Source organism: Zophobas morio, unplaced genomic scaffold (assembly GCF_036711695.1).
Source record: "Zophobas morio isolate AGI-343-1 ecotype UQ-CSIRO unplaced genomic scaffold, CSIRO_AGI_Zmor_V1 ptg000920l, whole genome shotgun sequence".
Lineage (NCBI taxonomy): Eukaryota > Metazoa > Arthropoda > Insecta > Coleoptera > Tenebrionidae > Zophobas > Zophobas morio.
In genome coordinates this window covers 32,501-55,050 of record NW_026973022.1, presented here as the reverse complement: position 1 = coordinate 55,050, position 22,550 = coordinate 32,501, and the positions used below count along the sequence as shown (strand labels likewise).

The 22,550-nt window shown below is 47.8% G+C and overlaps 2 non-coding genes and 1 pseudogene across 2 annotated transcripts; all 3 read right to left on the bottom strand.

The window, feature by feature from the left end:
• Positions 1-9,099: 9,099 nt before the first annotated feature.
• LOC135122175 (large subunit ribosomal RNA) lies at positions 9,100-13,782 on the bottom strand (annotated as a pseudogene).
• Positions 13,783-14,236: 454 nt separating this feature from the next.
• LOC135122176 (5.8S ribosomal RNA) lies at positions 14,237-14,393 on the bottom strand. The gene has a single exon (XR_010279270.1). It is a non-coding gene; the product is annotated as a 5.8S ribosomal RNA (ribosomal RNA).
• Positions 14,394-15,254: 861 nt separating this feature from the next.
• On the bottom strand, positions 15,255-17,175 carry LOC135122181 (small subunit ribosomal RNA). Its single transcript, XR_010279273.1, has one exon. It is a non-coding gene; the product is annotated as a small subunit ribosomal RNA (ribosomal RNA).
• Between the last annotated feature and the right edge of the window lie 5,375 nt (positions 17,176-22,550).

Sequence of the window (22,550 nt, the reverse complement as noted above, 5' to 3'; positions counted from 1 at the left end):
GTCTCTGCGCGACAAAATCTTGGTCCCAGCTCTCCAACCCTCAATTCCAATAGTGTTCATTAGGAACGGATTTTGTTTATGGATTTCGTCAATCAGTTCTGGGTCGGTATAACCTTTTTCCACGCCGCTCAGTTGCACCACCGGCTCAATGTTTTTAACCTCACGGTACTCTATGCGGGTATCCTTCTTAAGCAATTCCCCAATTTTGCGTCTTTGGCCGTCGTTGTACGATTCGATAAGAACTCCGCCTCTTTTAAGTGGAATTATCGCCCTAGTAGGTCCCCCTATGCTGTCAATACTTAAGTTCTCCTTGAGGACGGACTTGATAGCCCGCCTCTGAGGTGATCCATTCTCAGCAGCCATACCCTCCATCTCGTCTCCTTTTTGTAGGGTGACGATGGACGCATATCTAGTTCTAGGCTTGGGTGCATTATCTTTGTTTTTGTTTTGTATGTCGTTCTGTCCTTCCTTACCATCATTGAACCTTAACGAGTTCAGCTCTTCGATCATTTTCCTGTTTTGTTCTTTATTTTGTCTTAACAAGTTTTCATATGCTATGTCCTTGCTTTCAATTTCTGTCTTTAATCTTTGTATTTCTTCTTGTTTAATCTGAACTTTTGTCTTCTCTTGCACTAAATCCGTTAGGGTTCTCTGCTGTTTAGTTAGGATTGCAACCAGCTCTTCATATATGTCGCTCATTCCATGGAGGACTTTGGCCTGCTCAGTCTTTCCGAAGCTAATCTTGCCTCTGGCAGATTCCGTTTCCCGGGAGACAGCTTCGCGGACTCCTCTAATGATCTTGTTAATCTTTTCCAGATTCCTAGACATATCAAGATTACCATCCTCGAAGACGTCATCAACTATTTCAATACTCTCTAGGACTGCACGTTTGGCATGTCCTCTCAGCGCATAGTCTTCTTCGGCTTTCCTCTTACCCGTATTGACATCCTCCTTATGCCTTTCAGGCGGCGTTCTAATCAGGGAATTTCGGGGACGGTGACTGGTGTTGTAGTCGTCTTCCTCACTGGAAGACATGGCAGCCAAATATATAGGAGTGCAAGGTGTAAAGTTCCCTCAGTTCGAGGTGCGCGTGGGGTCAATGCAATAACAACAACGCTCTCAGTTCGAGGTGAGCGAATTTCCCTTAATGACAAAATGGACCAGGTGTAACACAAGGCCACACCCAGTCCATAAACAAGTTAAAAAGAGACAATACAATGATGATTAAAAATGTCGTGTAGATAAAAATAATTGTAAAAATAAAATACGTAGTTAAAAATTAAAAGAGAAACGAGACCAATGACAGATTAAAATTAATGTAAATATAAAACCTAACCTAGCTAAAATCTAATACTTAGCCTAATATCACAACTTTTGGTTGCAGGTTCCTGGGGGCTGTGCCGGGTGGGGGAACAGCCGCAATGTCTATGTTCAACCCACCAAGGGGGCTCACAACGGGGCCCCTCGTAGCCGCACTAACGTCACTACCAGCACACAGCACTTGTCACCAAACACGTGGCGCGGGACAAGCCCCAAATAGGTAAGGTTATAATTTTCCTTACGTTTATAGCCCCCACGATACAATTCAAACACTTTGTTTCAGAGCACCAAGAAACACGTCCGCACTCTTCGACAAACGAACCAAAAGTGAGTGGGTAGGGACATATATATATACCCATTTGTTTGTATTTAACGTGCCACACCCGCCCATTGGGCATTACGACACGGCCCCGTATGGCGAGGGATCGGGATACGCCCGATCAACGCGACCGAAGTCTACCAGTACCGCCCATCGGGTGTAAGCCCTCCGGAACGCCCCACTGGTGAGGGGGACTACTATCCATCGTCTACTGACTAAGCAGGCCAGTACCCGAGTTGATTACGCAACTCACACACTATTCGCAGCACGCCGAGCGCGGCGGGGTGTGCTATACCACGCCCGACGTGCCACTGACCAGCATACGGCCAACCACCACCACTACGAGTCCAACGCCAATGGCCGGCCGGGGGTATAACCCCCGTGGGCAACCGGCCCCCGTAGTACCGATTTTTCGCGACTAGCCTCCGTAGAGTTAGCCCGGATCACCGGTCGAATCCCCGCCTTTGAATCGGCTCCTCATTTATGCACTTACATGCAAGGCACTGAGTTTTGCCAGCTCGGGTACGCGGGATCGCCAACCCCGAAGGGATTACTGGAATCGCCCGTGGGCTTTGACCAGCAGTGCCCCCACCTGCGTTATGTAGTCCACTCTGTAAATAAAAATTAGATTAAGATTAAGGTAGTGTTAGGTTATTATGTAAATGTAGTTTAGGTATTATGGTAGTGAGTAATGTAGTGTTAATTTGTCTTTTATTCTGTTGCAGACGATCTTCTTCCCTTGCGCTAGTCATCCGGCCTCTAATCTGCTGTCACGGTTTTGGTAAGTCTCTGTGATGTTAGGGTTAGGTCTTTTATTATCCTGTTTACTAAATATGTTTCTTTTGTCTCAGTTCCCAGGCATCATCAGGCTCGGCTCCCAAAACCTGTAAGTTCTCATACCTCTATTATCTCTGAAAACTAATGTTTGTCTTGTTACAGAACTGGCCTCTCTACTCAGCTCATAGGCGGCGGTAAGTTACAGTTATTATTACTACAACTAGGTCTTACATCTACTATATATGTCAATTGTCGGTTACAGGTACGGGCTGCTACAAGACTACCTCCTAGAACTTGTTTTCTATTGTTACAGGTAGCGACCGTCTTCGGGGGACACGATATCAACGGACACCTGCATCCCAGCTCTCCGCCAGTTCTACCCTTGATCGAAGTCATGCCCAATTTTTGCGCTACTTTACCTTAATCATTACTAATATTTAAGACTAACATGCACGTGTACTTAGGAGCTAATGTAAATAAAATTAAGTATAAACTATATGACTAGAATTTACAGGTACTAGGGTATTTATATACAAACTGTATACAAAACTAGACTAATGACTGACATGTAAAAATACCTAAAACTAGAATACTTAAGACTAGAGTGTTAATTTAAAGACTGTATACAAGACTAGACTAAGAGTACCTGCTAATGACTGACATGTATATTTTTAAGACTATTAAGACAACACTAATATGTAAAACTTAAGTAATTTAAGATTGATAAGACTAACAGTGCTATCGTAGAGTTAAAACTATACAATTAATGCTCTTGTACACATCCTGGCAGGGAGATATAGACGACTGTAAGAGTTTTGTTCAATATATGTGTCAACCTATTTACGCTTTTCAATAACCCAGTTCGTTTACCAGATCCTGGATCGTGTTTTGAATTGTACTAAAAACCACTGGATCCCCTGTCCACTTGGCCCCATAAGGGAGTACCAAGCAAGGGGTGAGTTATCATCAGAGGCGTTGTTGCTGTTTCGTCTTCTAAGATATATAAGGAAGGTAAGTATATTCACATATTATATCGTATTATTAATAATTCCCGGTAACCCTGCGCATTCACCATTTTTCACATTTACCCGGCTCCTCCACCATTTTTCTCTCTGACCCGGCACCTCCGCCATTTTCTTCTATAACCCGACAAACTTTGAAGCTTAATCTTGAGATATAAATATAGAAATGTATTAAGATAATTAAGATAAATAAGTAGACTCAGTATTATTAATAGATTCGGGGTTATTAATATGGAGTGATAAGTATGGAGTAGTAAGCAATAAGATGAGAATGTACGATACTGTAGTAAGTATGCTGCAATTAGGATGTTAAATAAGAAATATGGAGTAATAAATATTGAGTAGTAAGTAATAAGATAAGAATGTGCGATACTCTAGTAAGTATGTTGCAATTAGGATGTTAAATAAGAAGTAGATGAATATAAAATGATTAAATTAGGATAATAGATATATATATATCTATATGTGAGTATTGTATAATAAGATATAAATAAGATGAATTATGAAAGTATTAAGAATTAAGAATATATTATTGAATAAGGATGCGTGTATGATGCAGGAAGTTAAAGATTTGAAATAAGATGGAATATTTGGCTATTTGGGATTAGGAGGTATTATGGCGTGATATGACATTTGTAATTAGAAGAGTGAGTGTGGTTAAATGAGGATGCATATGGCTATTAAAATGTTGAGATAGATACCAACTATGGATTAAGTGTCGTCAGCGTGAAGGTTCCGTTGTATAATGAGGGGGGAAAGTTATGAATGTAATAAAAGTAGCGAAGACTTTTCAGTAACAGTGGTTTTGGGGATTACGTCACCAGTGTCTCCTTTTTCCTGGCAAAGACAGACTCACAGAAATTTCGGAACTTTTCATACTCTACTCTTTCTTCCATGAACCGGTTTATGTTGTTTCTCAGGTTTGGATCCCAATTGCGTAAGTCTGTGTACAATGGGCAATCAAATAGTACATGTTTCCAGTCTTCAGGGGCTTGTGCGCATTGGCAGTCGGCATTGTCAGAGATGTTTTTGTCATAGAGGTATTTATTCAGTGTTCCATGCCCGGTGATTATGAATAATTGCTCGAGAGTGGGTTGGAACCAATGGAGATCTTTAATTATGGCAGGGTTTTTGATAAATTCATATGTTGTGCGTCCCTTTGTTTGTTCTTCCCACTCGTGTCTCCAGCTCTCTTGTAACCTTTCATTGATAAACTTTTTTATCTCTTTAGGTGTCTTGTCTCTTACTTCCGTCACATCAATGGCTAGGTCTCTCGGGGTATCGATCTTCCTCTCCAGCCTGTATCTGAGCCCTAAATCGAGTGCTTTGTATCTCCATGGCAATTCTCCCATTATCGCCTGCATGGCTGGGGTTGACACTGTCCGGCATATTGGGAGACATGCGTATAACACCACCCTCTCGCATCTATCTAACGCGTCTCGTACAGTAGATTTTCTCAGTTCACTCAGCCAAACCGCCGAACCGTATAAAGATAGTGCTGAGAAGACACCATTCCACCATATTCTAAGTGTCGAGATGGATGGGCCCCATTTTCTTCTTGTGACTCTTCTGAACTGGGCTGCTAGGTTTGTCAGGCGCGTCCTCAGATTAATAAAGTGTGGGAGGAAGTTTAGACGCGAGGAGACCATTAAACCAAGATATTTTACCTGTGTCGAATATTTGATCACTTGGTTGTTAAGCTTAATCCAGGGAGGTCTCGTAGGTGCCATAATCCCCTTCAGAAGCATGCACTCGGACTTTGACATGGACACCGTCAATCCTACACCGTCTGCGAAGGTACCTACCTTCTGCACCACTGCCATGCCGTTTTCTTCAATTATTTTCCTGGTGTTCCCCTCTATCATGACCAATAAGTCGTCTGCGTACGCTACGAATTTCACTTCTACTTCCTCCAGCGAGATCAGCAGGTCGTTCATTATCATGTTCCAAATAAATGGTCCACATATTGAGCCCTGAGGACATCCTTGTGTGACCTCACGTGTATAAGTTTCTGATCTTCCTGTGATAACGATCCACCTATCCCTAAAGTATGACCTCCATAGTTTACTATCTCTCGCGTTGATCCGATCTAGTTTTGCAAAAATTGCTTCCCATTTAATGTTATCGAACGCCCCTACGAAGTCTATGAAGATGCCCAGAACGTATTTCGACTCGGATTTTTCGACGGTTTCTATAACATCTAACCAGGCGTCTTGGGTGGACTTACCGGCTGTAAACCCGTATTGTTTAGCGGACACCCTTTCTTTACCCTTTATATCTTCGGCAAGCCTTTCCACCATTAACTTTTCTAGTATTTTGGACCATGCGGGCAGTAGACATATTGGCCTATATGATCGTGGCTGTGACTTTGGCTTATCCGGGGATTTGAGCAGAATGATGGTCTTTGCTTTTTTCCACTGTCGCGGGAAAGTTCCGTCTTGGAAGCATTTGTTAATGATGGTAACGATATATTCCGGTGCTAGGTTGAAAATTTTCTTGATCGTTGACCCGGTTAACCCATCGAGCCCTGGGGCTTTCCGGCCCTTCACTTTTCGTAACAGTTCTGCTATTTTCTCCTTGGTTACCTCGTAACTCGACTCGGCCCCTTCATCGTCGGTGATCGTTTCAACGTTGTGCGGCAATTCCAATACTGGTCCAAAGAATGTTCTTGTTAGGGCAGCCGCTGCCTCCTGCCAGGATGCCGCAACTCTACCGTCTACCTCCACAGCCATCAAGTCCGTCGGCCCTTTCTTGCCTCTTAGGAGTTTATAGACGCCACCCCATGGGTCCAGTTTGTCTCTAGTCTGTGCAGTTACATAATCCTGCCAGTGTGTCCTTTTAGCATCAACGACGCTTTCCTTGTATCTTTTGTTTGCTGCCTTCCATTTTTCCCTAGCTTCCATACATGCTCTTGTTACATTTTGGTCCTCGACGTTTGTGTCGGCACTACGCTTGGTCAGCTGGTATTCCTTCCGCAATTTGCGTGTCAGTTTTCTCATCTGTGTTAGATTGGAAGTCCACCACTTCGCGTTATTCTTCCTGGGGTTTCTGACCTTGGTCTTTTTTAAGGAATTTTCGACCCAGCCGTTTAGGGTACTTATCATGTCGTCCAGCGGAAGACCTGCGAATTGTGCGTGAGAGTGGGCACATCTGTTGAGGTTGAACTGTTCCCAGTCCATCGTCAACTTCTACTTCTCCAAGCTAGGCTGCTCTAGGGGGGCTTCGGTAGAGTGTGGAATAAGATCAACTTGGATAAGATTATGATCACTGATGCCCAGATCTGGACACACTTCCCAATGAAATGAAAAGTCGCGTTCCAGTCTCGGCCCGGCTAACGTTATGTCGATATCGCTGGAACCCGTGGGTCCTGAGAAAGTGTAAAAATCCGAAGGAGAATTAAGGATGAGAAAGTTATTATGCGTAATGTATTCTGATAGGGTCTCCCCTCTCAGTTCCCTATTACGACTTGCCGCAATGTTCTTACTGTGCCAGAATCTGGAGGTAGCATTTGCGTCAGCACCCAACAGGAACGGATGATTTGCAAAGCCCGAAATTCCCTTGTTCATCTTATATATACTGACCTCGATATCCGTATCAGTAGGGCAGTAAATACTGCCTACCCCTATTGTGTAGTGGTTGTAATTTAGAATTATGAAAACAGCGTCCCCATCCGATACGTCACCCCTTACGAACACGTCTATGTCCTCATTTGGGACCGCTATAGCCGCCCTTGTGTTGTCATCAATATAGAACACCCTTACGTCGCCCAATCCCGCTACCTTCCTGTTTAGCATGTATGGTTCCTGAAGGATCCATACATCCCCGACCCCTTCGCACATCATTTTTGCCGTATCACCCATGACCGCTATGCTGTGTTGACAGTTTTGCTGAATTATTTTTAGTTTAAACGTGGGCTTGTTATTACTATTAGACATGTGGTTGGGAACTAGATTAATTTGATTATAAGTCTCCGGAGTACCTAACCTTACGTTTTTCGATGTCAAGGCGTTTCTGATACAACGGACACTCCTGGTCGTTCGCCCCATGCTTCACATTTTCTAACCCTGAATACCTTTTGCAATTCGGGCAACTCTTCTCTACAGCATTGCATTCTGATAACACATGCTCTCCTGAACACCTCGGACATAACTTACCGTTTCGTTCTGCGCAGTACTTCTGTACATGTCCAAACTGCGAACACTTGTGGCATACTGCTACCCTAAGATGCTCCTCTACAAAAATAGACAACAAATCGAGTATTATCTTTCCACCTAGGTTCATTATCGTTTTATAAATTATTGGCTTGACTTGGATAAGAATGTTTTCTTTACTTTTGTTCCTGCATTCGCGTTTTGTTAGTATTTTCACGCTCTCATTCCATTTCGCCTCCGACATTGCCTCTTTGAAGCTGGTGTTTTGATTGTAGATCTCGGTCAGCAATTCTAGGTCACTGTAACCCTTTTCAATTCCGCTAAGTTGCAGCACTGGATCAGAGTTCTTTATTTCTTTATATTCTATTCTTTTATCTTTACTCAGTATACTTCCAATTTTCTTTCGCTGCTGATCCGAATACGACTCGATCAATATACCACCAGTTTTCAGTGGGATTATAGCCTTTGTAGGCCCTCCAATTTCGTTAACACTTAGAGTTTCTTTTAACACCTTTTTTATCGTCTTCCTAACTGGAGTAGGACTGGTGCTCTCGTCTATCCTTTGACCATCATTTTCGTCTCTCGGAAGTGTTACAATGGAGGCGTAACGCGTACGTTTGGGTTGAGTACTTTCTTTGTTACCTGTGATGTTATCTGTGATTTTCTCCGTAGTCTTTCGTATGTCTGTGATATTTTGCGCTCTGTTTGTTGTATTGTCTGAATTAAACCATATGTTGTTCAATGAGGATTTCAGATATTTATTTTCGTTTAGTAGGGAGTTTTTTTCGGTTTTTAGTTTTTCGATTATGTTGTCTTTCTCTCTTATCCCCATACCTTCCCTCATTTTTTCGTTCTCGTATCGGAGGGTGCTCACCGTCTCCTTCAATTCGATAACGTTTAACAGTGTTCGTTGCTGCTTGGAGACTAGCGTTAATATCTCGTTCTGTATTATATGTACTCCGTTTAGTATCTTGCTCTGCTCAGCCCTGGTAAACGTGATCCTCCCTCTGCTGCCTTCTGTTTCTTTGATTGCAGATTCTCTCACTTCGTTTAGCACGGCTTTAATCTTCTCCAGGTGTATTGTTAGGTCCCCTTCTGATGTTAGCCCTTCAAATACATTGTCGTCGGCTGGCTCGCTTGATATACTTTCAATTTCGCTTTCTTGGTCTGCTTCACTATCTCTAATTGTGTCTCGCCTATCACTTCTCCTTGCTTTTTGTGTGTTCGCTGTTGCCTCTTCATCCGCTTTCCTTTTCTTTTCGTTTAAGAGAGCATCGTCGAGTTTCAGCTCCACTCGGTAAGTGTCCGGAGGTGTCCGGGGTAGAGATTTCCGCGGTTTATGTATTGCATCGTATTCCTCCATTCCACTGATATTCGTCTTGGATCCCTAGGTATTACTGTCAAAGATGTTTGAACCGGAATTTCTTATTTCTCGGTTCGAGGTGCGCGATACTTGGCAAATAAAAATCGCACACCTCAGTTCGAGGTGTGCGATAGACTTAGACAATAAAAATACAAGTACAAATTTTTGTTGCGGTAAAGTGTAAGAGTGTAAATAAAAATCGCACACCTCAGTTCGAGGTGTGCGATGACGTATAACAAAAATCAAATAAATAGACCAAATAGATGAAAGACCGATAATAATGACGTATTGCCAACTAAATGTAAAAATAAAATCGTATGTAAATATAAAACTTAACCTAGCTTAAAATAAATGTAAATATAAAACCTAACCTAACTTAATTCTAAGACTAGACTAATTATCACTAACTTTTGGTTGTTGCAGGGGGGCTGCAGCAATGCCGGGTGGGGGAACAGCACCAACCACCAAGGGGGCTCCCAAACGGGGCCCGGCGTAGGCGCACTATAACGTCACTACTGGCACTCTGCACTGGACACCAAACACGTGTGCGGGGCAAGCCCCAAACAGGTAAGGTTATAAATTTTAAGAAATTTATAGCCCCCTTTTATTCACACTACCACTTGTTTTAGCACGATCGAAAACACGTCCGCACTGTTCGACAGACAAACCAAAAGTGGGTAGGGACAGTGGGAATCTCGTTAATCCATTCATGCGCGTCACTAATTAGATGACGAGGCATTTGGCTATGGTAAAACGCGGCGAATGCTTTTAGCCGCGCATTATGGCCGGCGAAGTGGCACCTGCCACTCGGCCGCACGCCAGACGCGGGCCAGATGTTCGGCCCGCAGATGTTGGGGTTACTCCCCCGCCCGATATACGACCCGCGATCGACGGGGGGCAGACAGGCTAGTGTGAGGATGAGTGGACGGAAGTACAAGAACGGCGGAAGACATGCATCATTGCCCGAGTTCCGCGAGGCCCTACGCCCAGACGGTCCTCATGAAGGCCGAGTGCAAGCTCGACCCCCACTTGAGGACCGAATTTACGCAGGAAGCCTTCAAGTGACCAGGGATCCTCAACAGGTCTTCCGTCACCTGGTTGCATCGGGGCCAGAAACCCCTAGCCCCCAGGATGAGCGGACAGAACCTGAAGCACCCTCCTGGCCACCGTCGGGCTGCTGCCTCACGGAAATTTGCCTGATCGTAGACGCGACGTTTCAGGTCCCAGACTTCGGACATCGTGCGATTCACCGACTCCCAGCTGACTTGGACATCCACCACCAGGATTACCCCCTGAGTGTGGATTACGAGGTCGGGCTTATACAGGGCGCCGTCGCGGGCTCGCACATGCGGTTCCCACTCGACGGTCATCCCTGATGCCGCTACATGACGGGCTACTTTGCGACAGATCTCATCGTGTCTTCGAATCCTCATCCCATGCGTCACAGGGCATCCCTGCAGGACGTGAGACAAGGATTCTATCCTCTGGCGACAACCCCTGCACTGCCTGGCCGGTTGGGGATTATAAGGCACCCCGACTACCGGCAGGTTCTCCGTGCGGAGCTGTACAGCTCGCACGAAGTCCCTACCGGACCAGCCATGGGGCCTAGCCCTTAACCAGGCAGAACTTGCAGGATCACCAGAGGCGCTACGTAGACCTGCCGTCATTTGACCCGCATGCAGCCTCTCTTTCCACACCTGGTCCGGGGGGACGTCTCCAGCCAGTTGTCGGATTCTCGACACGAGCCGAGCCACCCGCGGTGAGGCCATCACAGCGCGTATCACGGGATCGCCTTCCCTACCCAGTCGGTCCAGCCTCCGGTAAAACGTGAATGGCACGCCACTCCGGAGGCAATACACCCCCAGACCGCCATATCGCGCAGCAGCGTGTATGACCGCATCTGGGGTGTGGATGTTAAAATGTAGGACCCTCTTCACAAACCTCTTTATCACCCGGTCGGCCGCTGTAAGCAGACCGCCTGTAACACCGGGGTTCTGGAACCCATAGAGGAGCCGAGGGATCAAGTACTGTCGGAGCACGGATAGCTTTTGGTCCGGCTTCAAAGGAGCGCGATGGACACGTTCTAGCATCATCTGGAGTGCGTGTAGTTACTCCCGCCGTTTACCCGCGCTTGCTTGAATTTCTTCACGTTGACATTCAGAGCACTGGGCAGAAATCACATTGCGTCAACACCCGCTGGGGCCATCGCAATGCTTTGTTTTAATTAGACAGTCGGATTCCCCCGGTCCGTGCCAGTTCTGAGCTGACCGTTGAATGGCGGCCGAAGAGGACATCCGGACGCCCTTTCGGGCGCACCCGGAGCCTCGCAGCAAGAAGGTTCCGCGGGAGGCCAAGGCACGGGACCGGGCTCGGATCCGACGTCGCCGCCGAAACGGCAACGCTTCACCTCGCCCAGGCCCGGCACGTCAGCCGCGACCCGCTTCCCCGTCAAGCCCGACACGCCCCGATCCTCAGAGCCAATCCTTATCCCGAAGTTACGGATCCAATTTGCCGACTTCCCTTACCTACATTATTCTATCGACTAGAGGCTCTTCACCTTGGAGACCTGCTGCGGATATGGGTACGAACCGGCGCGACGCCTCCACGTGGCCCTCTCCCGGATTTTCAAGGTCCGAGGGGAAGATCCGGACACCGCCGCAACTGCGGTGCTCTTCGCGTTCCAAACCATATCTCCCTGCTAGAGGATTCCATGGAACTCGAACGCTCATGCAGAAAAGAAAACTCTTCCCGGATCTCCCGACGGCGTCTCCGGGTCCTTTTGGGTTGCCCCGACGAACTCTCTTGCGAGGGCCCGAATTATAAGCGGTTCCGCTGCCGGGTTCCGGAATAGGAACCGGATTCCCTTTCGCCCAACGGGTGTGTGCACAATCCGTACGTTCACGTCACCACGGCTCTGGAGGTCGTGTTTGTGACCAACGACAAATCTACACCACATCGACATCGGCTTTCGCCTAGGGCTTAGGATCGACTGACTCGTGTGCAACGGCTGTTCACACGAAACCCTTCTCCACGTCAGTCCTCCAGGGCCTCGCTGGAGTATTTGCTACTACCACCAAGATCTGCACCGACGGCGGCTCCAGACGGCCTCACGGCCAGTCCTTCTGCGCTCACCGCCGCGACCCTCCTACTCGTCAGGGCTTCATGGCCCGTGACCAGAGGCCACCGGACCGCACATGCCGCTGACGGCCGAGTATAAGCACGACGCTTCAGCGCCATCCATTTTCAGGGCTAGTAACTTCGGCAGGTGAGTTGTTACACACTCCTTGGCGGATTCCGACTTCCATGGCCACCGTCCTGATGTCTTAAGTTACCAACGCCTTTCATGGTATCCCATAAGCGTCGATTTAGGCGCTTTAACTCGGCGTTTGGTTCATCCCACAGCGCCAGTTCTGCTTACCAAAAATGGCCCACTTGGCACTCTGATTCGAGTCTCGCGGCTTCAATAGTTCGAGCAAGCCGGAGATCTCACCCATTTAAAGTTTGAGAATAGGTTGAGGCCGTTTCGACCCCAATGCCTCTAATCATTCGCTTTACCGGATGAAACTCGTGCGCTATGAGCGCCAGCTATCCTGAGGGAAACTTCGGAGGGAACCAGCTACTAGATGGTTCGATTAGTCTTTCGCCCCTATACCCAGTTCCGACGATCGATTTGCACGTCAGAATCGCTACGGACCTCCATCAGGGTTTCCCCTGACTTCGTCCTGACCAGGCATAGTTCACCATCTTTCGGGTCCCAGCGTGTACGCTCTTGGTGCGCCTCTTCTCGCGATGAGAACGAGACGCCCCGGGAGTGCGAGGCGGCAGCCGTAACGACCGCCCATCCTCCCTCGGTCCGCGCAAGGCGGACCTTCACTTTCATTGCGCCTTTAGGTTTAGTAATGTCCCAATGACTCGCGCACATGCTAGACTCCTTGGTCCGTGTTTCAAGACGGGTCCTGAAAGTACCCAAAGCTATAGCGTCGCAGATCGGCGTTCTAAAAGAAGACGAGGTCTGTCCGACGACCCACAGCCAACAGCCACCCGGGGACGGGACCGGCACCAGGTCCGATCACCGTCGCGACGAGAGCGCTTGCCGTAGGGCGGACGCCGAACAAGCGGCGGCCTCGCGCCATCTTTATACCGTCGAGCGAGCCGACCGGGAAACACCGCGGGTTCGTTCGGAAACGGCGAACCGTCCGAACGGGCTCCACCGCGGGCCTCAGACCGGCACCCAACGGATCGCGACGTCCTACAGGGGGAGAAGTGCACGCGTTCGATCGCAGTTCGGAGGACGGAAGGCGCAGACGACGCGTACGCCGTCCGTCACGCGACCGCCCAGCGCCACGATCGAGACACGCTGAATCTCCCCTTTCGACCTTTCGGGTTTCTCAGGTTTACCCCTGAACGGTTTCACGTACTATTGAACTCTCTCTTCAAAGTTCTTTTCAACTTTCCCTCACGGTACTTGTTCGCTATCGGTCTCGTGGTCATATTTAGCCTTAGATGGAGTTTACCACCCACTTAGGGCTGCACTCTCAAGCAACCCGACTCTGAGGAGAGATCCTCCCGTCACCGGCAGCGGTCACTACGGGCCTGGCACCCTCTATGGGCTGTGGCCCCGTTCAAGATGGACTTGGACGCGCCGCACGATTTCGGGATGACGGACCCTCCCTAACACCACATTTCCCGGCGTCCGGTTTCGGCCGCGGGATTCGGTGCTGGGCTCTTCCCTGTTCGCTCGCCGCTACTGAGGGAATCCTAGTTAGTTTCTTTTCCTCCGCTTAATAATATGCTTAAATTCGGCGGGTAGTCTCACCTGCTCTGAGGTCGCAAGATCGAATAGATCTGGAAATGGATCATTTTAATACGCAAACGATCATGGCACGTCGTCGACGCGGCCTTTACGGTCTTTCGTCGAACAGCGACCTGACGTCGTCGCGAGATACGTCACGCACGCCTCGGACACGACGGTCGCATCGTTCGACAAAATCAACGCCGTTATGGCCGTCGAAAGTCGATCGTTTTGTGCTTTACGTCTGCTGATCCGCCCGTCGAAGGACGACGACGAACTCCTTCGAAAAGAAAGTCCGACACGTCACCCCGACGGGCCGCTATCGCGTCTCCGGATGTCGCGTACGCCGGATCGTACTCGAAACGAACGAACGTTACGTAAGTCGTCTCGACATCGATCTCCAACGGCACGCGTCTAAAAAACATCCAACTCGCTCCGACGAACGCCACGCTTTCTCAAACGAGGCGAACCGAGCAGTCTTTGAAATTGACACGACCCTCAGCCAGGAGTGGTCCGGGAACAGTTTATCCGAGGACCGCAATGTGCGTTCGAAATGTCGATGTTCATGTGTCCTGCAGTTCACAAGTTGACGCGCAATTAGCTGCGTTCTTCATCGACCCACGAGCCAAGTGATCCACCGTTCAGGGTAATCTTTTAGAATACACATTAAGACGCACGTTCTCTCCGGCTCGCCTCGCGACGGCCTGGAACGTTCTGCGTCGAAATTCTCTCGGTTTCGATTGTTTATTAAGATAAAAAAAAAAGAAAAGAGAAATTTTCGAACGACGTGTCGTCTTACTAATTCCATCTTTTCCTCTCTCTCTTTTTTTTTTTGTTAGTCGCAAGACTTGATCTCCTTTTCTAAAGCAGAAGCTCAACCGCACAACGATCACTTAACCAAACAAACTAGGTGTGATTTCGTCAAACGGCGCTTCCTAGGAGCGTCTCGAACGACGTTTCGAATCGTCTCGACGAGAACGGCGGCATCGAGCCGAACCCGTCGGCCGGGCGAAAATCATTTAAAACCCACGGTAACGAAGACGAGCAAAGGCGCACGAAACGCCCCGCACGTACTTACGAAACCTGCGATCCGAATCGAACTCTTTGAGGTTCTTTAGCGGATCAAGGTGCCCGAAATGCCGTCTGCCCGATCGCACGACGAACGCGCGTAAAGGACCGGCGCCGCGAGTTCGCATCGGCATGACGCCTAATCCGACTCTGGACGATTCAATAGTTCGAGGACGTCGTGTGACGCCGTCTCTTAGACGCGTTTCCTCTTTCGCATCGATCCCCACGTGGGACGAGAGAAGAGAAGAGAACGCGCTTCGGAAACGCGCGACGGCACCGCTAAAGGCTGGACGTGCCGTCGTCTACGCCGCAGACGTCTTTTGATGTTAGATCGAGCGTGTACGTCGTCCACGGACGCGACATACTTCGCACGACAACAACAACACGATCAGACGATGGTGTGTGTGTCTGTGTAAAGACAGTGCGTGTGTTCGAGACACGTTAATGATCCTTCCGCAGGTTCACCTACGGAAACCTTGTTACGACTTTTACTTCCTCTAAATGATCAAGTTTGGTCATCTTCCCAGCGACATCGGCGACGCCGAAACGCCACCGCGTACCGGTCCGAAGACCTCACTAAATCATTCAATCGGTAGTAGCGACGGGCGGTGTGTACAAAGGGCAGGGACGTAATCAACGCGAGCTTATGACTCGCGCTTACTGGGAATTCCTCGTTCATGGGGAACAATTGCAAGCCCCAATCCCTAGCACGAAGGAGGTTCAGCGGGTTACCCGGGCCGCTCGGCCAGGGAGGACACGCTGATTCCTTCAGTGTAGCGCGCGTGCGGCCCAGAACATCTAAGGGCATCACAGACCTGTTATTGCTCAATCTCGTGCGGCTAGAAGCCGCCTGTCCCTCTAAGAAGAATTGTTTGTACGCCGACAGTAAAAACCGCGCACGGCCAACGGGCGAACCCGAGACCGGCGGGCCTTTGGGATGTCGAAATACGCCTATTTAGCAGGCTAGAGTCTCGTTCGTTATCGGAATTAACCAGACAAATCGCTCCACCAACTAAGAACGGCCATGCACCACCACCCACCGAATCAAGAAAGAGCTCTCAATCTGTCAATCCTTCCGGTGTCCGGGCCTGGTGAGGTTTCCCGTGTTGAGTCAAATTAAGCCGCAGGCTCCACTCCTGGTGGTGCCCTTCCGTCAATTCCTTTAAGTTTCAGCTTTGCAACCATACTTCCCCCGGAACCCAAAAGCTTTGGTTTCCCGGAAGCTGCCCGCCGAGTCATCGAAAGAACGTCGGCGGATCGCTAGCTGGCATCGTTTATGGTTAGAACTAGGGCGGTATCTGATCGCCTTCGAACCTCTAACTTTCGTTCTTGATCAATGAAAGCGTTTTTGGCAAATGCTTTCGCTTCTGTCCGTCTTGCGACGATCCAAGAATTTCACCTCTAACGTCGCAATACGAATGCCCCCATCCGTTCCTATTAATCATTACCTCGGGGTTCCGAAAACCAACAAAATAGAACCGAGGTCCTATTCCATTATTCCATGCACACAGTATTCAGGCGAAGTTTTAGCCTGCTTTAAGCACTCTAATTTGTTCAAAGTAAACGTGCCGGCCCACCTCGACACTCAATGAAGAGCACCGCGGCGGGATTGAGTTGGGCCGCCCTCTCGAGCTAAGCCCACCGGCAGGACGTCCCGCGGCACGCCAGTTAACACCGCGAACGATGAACCGGCGGCGCGGGACACAGATTCGACTACGAGCTTTTTAACCGCAACAACTTTAATATACGCTATTGGAGCTGGAATTACCGCGGCTGCTGGCACCAGACTTGCCCTCCAATTGATCCTCGTTAAAGGGTTTAGAGTGTACTCATTCCGATTACGGGGCCTCGGATGAGTCCCGTATCGTTATTTTTCGTCACTACCTCCCCGTGCCGGGAGTGGGTAATTTGCGCGCCTGCTGCCTTCCTTGGATGTGGTAGCCGTTTCTCAGGCTCCCTCTCCGGAATCGAACCCTGATTCCCCGTTACCCGTTACAACCATGGTAGGCGCAGAACCTACCATCGACAGTTGATAAGGCAGACATTTGAAAGATGCGTCGCCGGTGCGAGACCGTGCGATCAGCGTAAAGTTATTCAGAGTCACCAAGTTGTACGATGACGGAGACCGCCACCGATTGGTTTTGATCTAATAAAAGCGCCCCTTCCGTTTCCGGTCGGGGCTCTGTTTGCATGTATTAGCTCTAGAATTACCACAGTTATCCAAGTAAATGTGGGTACGATCTAAGGAACCATAACTGATTTAATGAGCCTTTCGCGGTTTCACCTTAATTCGGCTTGTACTGAGACATGCATGGCTTAATCTTTGAGACAAGCATATGACTACTGGCAGGATCAACCAGGGAACTGCGTTCTCGTTCGGATACTCCGAAACTGAAAACTACACTTTCGTCGAAAGTGCGAGTGCGTGTTCGCGAAACGAACGCGTAGGAACGTAACGCCACGCTTAACTCTCTCTTTCGTTGTTTTATATACGAAAAATATCATACATAACGATACCGGTCGAAAAGTTTCGCGAGGAAACCTCCTGCGCCGGTTTAAAAGTTCAAACATTCTCCTCACTCTTCGCTAGATAGAATGCGACGGTGAGACGTGCCGAATTCTTTTCAGAATCTGCACACGTTACGAGTATATTATATATTCTCGCTCGGAATGTAGGGAGTTGACGCAAATTTAATAGCTGTTCGATGCAACGAACGACGAATCGTGAAATTCGAACGTACGCCACCGTTTACAACAATGTAAGGTTGATCGCATAAGGACCGCCGACGATCGAACGTCCGCCGCATCCGCGATCTCGCTGTGCTGGACCGTCTTTCGAGGCAAGCTCGAACCCAATGAAGGAACTCAAGGATTCCATGAAATTCTAGGCGCAAACGCTCCGAGAGCCAAGTCTACTTCGGGTCGTTTTCGACGGGTGCGATAACTACATTCTCAAAATTATCAACAAGACACACACACATACAAGGTTCGCTCTTATAATCATTAAAGACACGACCACCAAAAGTAATCGCAACGTTTCGTTCTAAAAATGTGAACGTATCGTCGTCTCTTTTTGTCGGGTCGGTCTGAATAACATAATAATGTCGTTGTTGAACATTATTTATTTTACAGAGAGAAACCAATGCGGCTAGCGTCTGCTATCATTTTTAGAGAATACGTAAAAACGCACAGTCTTAGAGACACCGAAGAACGGCCGGAACGTGCTGCGAAATTCATTTCGTCATAAATCCGAATTCCTTTTAAAAGTATTGGATAAGACTCGCAGACAGTCCGTGGTAACGCGAGCGAGAGGATGCAGTCGTTGGTCGGTATCTCGAGAGAACACCTCACACGCCACAACATCACTCCGCTACCTATAGTAGCGCGCTTGACGTCGATCGGAGCCAAACGCTGCGAAGCGGCGACAGTGGTACGCGAGCAGGGGCGCGAGACACACCTCTCCCCGTCCGAGGTGAGCGCTGTCGGTGCGATGGCTCTTCGTAAAGAGCGGTTTGAACATTTTTCCACGGATTTTCGCAAGAAAAAAAATACGGCCGCATTGTGTGACGTAATCGAGGTAAGTCAGAATTTTTATTATAGCGATTTAGTCAATTTTAAAATACGTACCCGGTACGGGACGCCGTACTTCATAAATTCCGAACACCGTACTTCATAAATTTCAAACGTCGTACTTCATAAACAACCAACGCCGTACTTCATAAACGACGAACGCCGTACATGTACTTTTAAAAAAATTTCCAAGTCCGGAGAAACGCCTTACTTTATAAAAGACGAACGCCGTACATGCACTTTTTGAAAGTTTCAAGTACGGAAGAACGCCTTACTTTATAAAAGACGATCGACGTATATATAAAATGTTGTAAAACGAAATTTATTATATATGTCGAAATAACTTTCGAGAAGTTTTTTTTAATAAAAACGAGGGAGAATTGAAATAGCTGTGGCTGATTTTTGAAAACGAATTGTGCCATTCATGTTTTTTTAATGCTTCAAACTGGATTTAATAGATTTTACAAAAAATCTTATTTGCGTTTCGGGCGTGAACGACAATTTAGGCCCGTAATGCGAAATAATTATATTTTTATTAAGTGTGCGAAATCGTGGTTTTTTTAATCTATCAAAAAACTAGATTCGAGAAAAATCAACATTTGACAAGTGTCTTTATTATAAGCGAGTTTTAACGAATGAACACCATAAATTTCTATTTTTTCAAAAAAACCTAGGGACACTCCCTCCTTTATTATATTACAGTGCCGGTACATGTATTTCCATACTTCACCGGCACTGACTTCACCCCACCTTAGGATCCTCACTGTATTATCTCCCTCACCCTCTACACCAATTTCACTCACCTTCACTCACTCCTATTCTCCTTTTCTCAAACACTCTCCTTGCAAACTCCATCAGTCCGTCATATACCTCTTTCGACCTCAACAATCTCTCTAACCGTCTCTCTCCTTCGTCCATCCATTCCGCCCATACACAACTCCCTCTCTCCTCATTGTATAACCTACACTCAAACAAAATATGCCGGACACTCTCTACACATCCACACCTACATTTGTCCGTTTCACTCAAACCTCTCTTATACAGGAACTCGTTCATACTACCGTGACCAGTCAGCAGAAACAACCCCAACATTCCCGGCTGAAACCATTCATTCTCCTTAACAAACCTCACATTCGGAACAAAATCATACGTCACCCTTCCCTTCTCACTCAACTCCCATCTTCTCTGCCAAACCTCCCATACTTTCGCCTCCAATACCTCCATTCTCCCTAAGTCTTCATTCACGCTTGTCCCTGTTTTCAACCACTCCAAATCTCCTGAATTCATTCCTCTCTTTTCCCTAAACATCACGCCTCTCCTAACAAACTCCAAATCCCACGGCAACTCACCCATTAACACTTGCATCGCATCCGTGCTCACAGTTCTACACAACACCATACTCGCATACACCGCACACCTCTGACATCTATTCACCAATTCTCTCGCATACCCAAACCGCAACACATCATACCACACTGCCACACCGAACGAAGCACACGCCACAACCAACCCCTTATAAATTACCCTTATCGCACCTCTCTTCAAACCCCACTCCTTCCTCAACACCCTCTTCAACTTCCCCATTATGTCAATCACCCTACTACCCAAACTCTCAACATGCGGCCTAAAATTCATGCGTTCACTCACCCTAATTCCCAAATATTTCACCTCCTTCACATACTTCACGCTCTCACCCATCACCCTTACATTCGCCGGCCTATTATCAGACAAAAACCCTTTCAACAACATCATTACCGTTTTCTCCTTAGACAACTCCACACCCACTCCATTCCCCCATGCAGCCACCATCTCCATCAAATCCGTCCCCTCACTCTCAATTTCTCTCCTGCTGTCCGTCTCAATCAAACATAACAAATCATCCGCATACGCTACACACTTTATACCTTTCCTTTCAATCTCATTCAGCAATCCATTCATCATCAAGTTCCACACCGCCGGCCCACAGATAGATCCCTGTGGGCATCCCTTACTTACCTTCCTTTCAATCTCGTCAGCCTCACCTACCACACACACTCTCCGATCCTTGAAATAGCTCACCCAACATTTAATCTCCTTGCACCCAACTTCCACCAACTTATTCAACACCTCACTCCAGCTCAAATTATCGAATGCACCCTTAAAATCCACAAACACTCCCATCACATACTTCTTTCTGGACTCCTCCACAACCTGTCTCACTCTCATCCATGCATCCTGTATCCCCACTCCTTTCACAAATCCAAACTGGGCACTCGACATTTTCCCTTCCAATACCTTTCCCAATCGCTCCACTAACACTCTCTCAAACACTTTCCCCATAACACTTAAAAGGCAGATAGGTCTGTACGACCTCTTCAAGGACCTGTCCTTATCAATGCCTTTTAAGAGTATGACCAGACGCGCAACCTTCCACTCCTCCGGCACCCATCCTTCTCTCAAACACGCATTAAACAATTCCATCACATACTCCGGTACCACCTTCCACACAACATCCACCATCTCAGGCGTTATTCCATCCATTCCCGCTGATTTCCTCTTTCTCATGCACCCCACACTCCTTTCAATCTCTCCAGAACTTACTCTCTCCACAGTGCTTTCCTCCCTTTCATACAACCCATAATTCACCGGGACGTCAACCGGGAAAAACTCGTCTAACAACACCTCAACCGTTTCTCCCCAAGTTACTGTTTTTCTATCCCCATCCCATACTCCTACCAGCCCTTCGCTCCTCTCTCTCCTGCAAAGCTTATACACCGCTCCCCATGGATCTGCATTGCCAACGGTTCCAACAAATCTCCTCCACCACGACACCTTCGCCTCCTTCAAAGCCTTCTTGTAACCTTTAAGCAAGCCCTGGTACTCCGAACTATAGAACCTATTCCCCTCCACACTACCCAACTCCTTTCGTGACAATTGCCATTTTTTGCGTGCCTTTGCAACGCGACTTTTTAACAATTTCAGTTTCTCAGTCCACCAGGCTGCTTTCTTCCCTTTGGCTTTGACAAACCTCCTCGTCGCTTTGTCCATTGCAATGCAGATCCAGCGATTCAAACTTCCCAGTTGTTCCCTACCCGTTAATCTTCCAAAATTTCCTATACCTACCACGTCAGCTTCCTTTTCCAACTCCGACTTGAATTTTTCCCAATTGACGTCCCCCATTTGCCAACCTTTTCTCTTCCTCCTTCCTCCTTTTACACTTTCACTCACACTTCTCACATCAATCATCACACTGTTGTGATCACTCACACCCCAATCACACTTAACCTCCCATGCTACACATTCAAAACTGTCCAACCATCCAACATTCACCACCGTAACATCTATATCCGACTCCCCCATCGGTCCACTGAAGGTGAACAGGTCAGACGGCCTGTTCAGCACTTCCAGATCCAGTTCCCCAATTAACTCCTCCAGTTCCCGTCCTCTTTCCTCACTCCTACGACCTGCCCTCACAAATTTGCTGTGCCATAAGGGGGAGACGGCATTAGCATCCATTCCTATCAGCAACGCTCTTCCCTCACTACCATTCACCACTTTCCTCATCCACTCCAAATACGGACCCATCTCATCACCATGCTTACAATATACAGACGCCACACACATGCTACCCGTCTCACAACTTAAATTCACACACACTCCTAAATTCGCACCTTCCACACTCGTTTGCACAGCATCTACACCTCTCCCATCTATTAACACCGCAGCCATCCCATCGACATCTGACATATATACTTTCATATCACCAGGCACTCCCACAACACAACCTTCTCTCAAATACGGCTCCTGCAACAACGCCACCCTCACACCATTCTCCCTCATGCATACTACCATGTCACACGTCACACTATAGCTCCCCTGACAGTTTATCTGCAGGATCCTAAGGCCCATAGATAATCCTCGTTACCCACCCCAACCGCTGTGCAAAAACCGGGCACGCACTCGAAAACACCGAGTGCTCAAACTGTTTCCCCGCTAACTTACAATTTCTACACCGCTCGCCAGCCGCCTTACAATCCTTCCCCAAATGTCCCTGCTCCCCACATTTCCTACAGACCTTACCCTTAACATTGCAGTCAAATGCTCCATGCCCATACCCATAGCAATTAAAGCACCTCAGAACATCCACCCAATCTTTGCATTTAAATGAATGCCACCCCGCATATACCCT